The sequence below is a fragment of the Laccaria bicolor genome, genomic scaffold, assembly GCF_000143565.1.
Source record: "Laccaria bicolor S238N-H82 LACBIscaffold_40 genomic scaffold, whole genome shotgun sequence".
Classification (NCBI taxonomy): Eukaryota; Fungi; Basidiomycota; class Agaricomycetes; order Agaricales; family Hydnangiaceae; genus Laccaria; species Laccaria bicolor.
The window spans coordinates 388284-389400 of NW_001889911.1; positions in this window are offsets into that span (position 1 = coordinate 388284).

The window sequence follows — 1117 nt, forward strand, 5'->3', positions numbered from 1 at the left end:
AAACTTTTGAGTCTAAAAAGCGGACACTACAAACTTTTCTGATGACAAAAGCAGACACTACAAATTTTTGTAGTCTAAAAAAGTGCCTTTTCTAAAGGCTCTCATGCTCTCTTTTGCATATGATTCCTCAAACTAGACATGGAATAGAGTCCCAGCAATGTATCTGTATATTCCCCAGCCATTTCCCCATCAAATATGTGCCATGTATGGGATGGATGGGCTAGGTTGACTTTGGATAACCTTTTAGCCCTAACCCTAACCTTGTAGTCTAAGTCCGACTTTTGTAGTCTTTTGTAGTGTATCAGTAAAATTTGTAGTCTATGTCTGACTTTTGTAGTCTTATGTAGTGTATCAGTAAACTTTGTAGTTGAGTCTGACTTTTTTGTAGTCTATCAGTAAACTTGGTAGTCTATATCTGACCATTCCTTTTCTAGGGCACGCACCTTCCTTTTTTGGTCATTTTCCCCATGATACAATAGTTGTAGCCCTTTCTTTTAGCTTTCTAAATATACTGAAATCATATTGTTTGGTTTTGTTTTCATGGAGAAAAATGCAAAAAACAAAAAAAAACACGACACTTTTGGGATTCCTTTACCTCATATCTCCACAACGGGAGCACTTCAGAACATAATTTGAACAGATTCAGGAAGCTACAGTGTAGGGCTACAACCTTTGTTTTTTGACCATTTTTGGTAATTGGTCATGTGACCATCATCCCAACATCCCATTACATGGACCCTGATAGGTAAAATCATTCTCCGCTTGGTTTTCTTCACTTTTTGGTCAAACCAGGTGATATTTCCCTTTTAGGATGGAACCTGAAGTGGACCCTGAAGGCAGTGCCTGACGTTCTGTACACCATTTTTATATATATTCACTTTTTCTGCTATTTTTCTGGCTATTTTTGGATATATTACCATATTTGGAACTGGACCCTGGACCCTGACAATGTTACCCAACATGATGATCAGCATTGAGCCCTAATTTTTCCTGATTTTATTGCCATTTTACATTTGGAAATGCACCCTGGACCCTGAAAGGTCAGCTGCCACTAAAAATGAAATATTCATTGAAAGCGCCAGGTACACATATGAAAAGTGCAATGAAATCTCCTAGG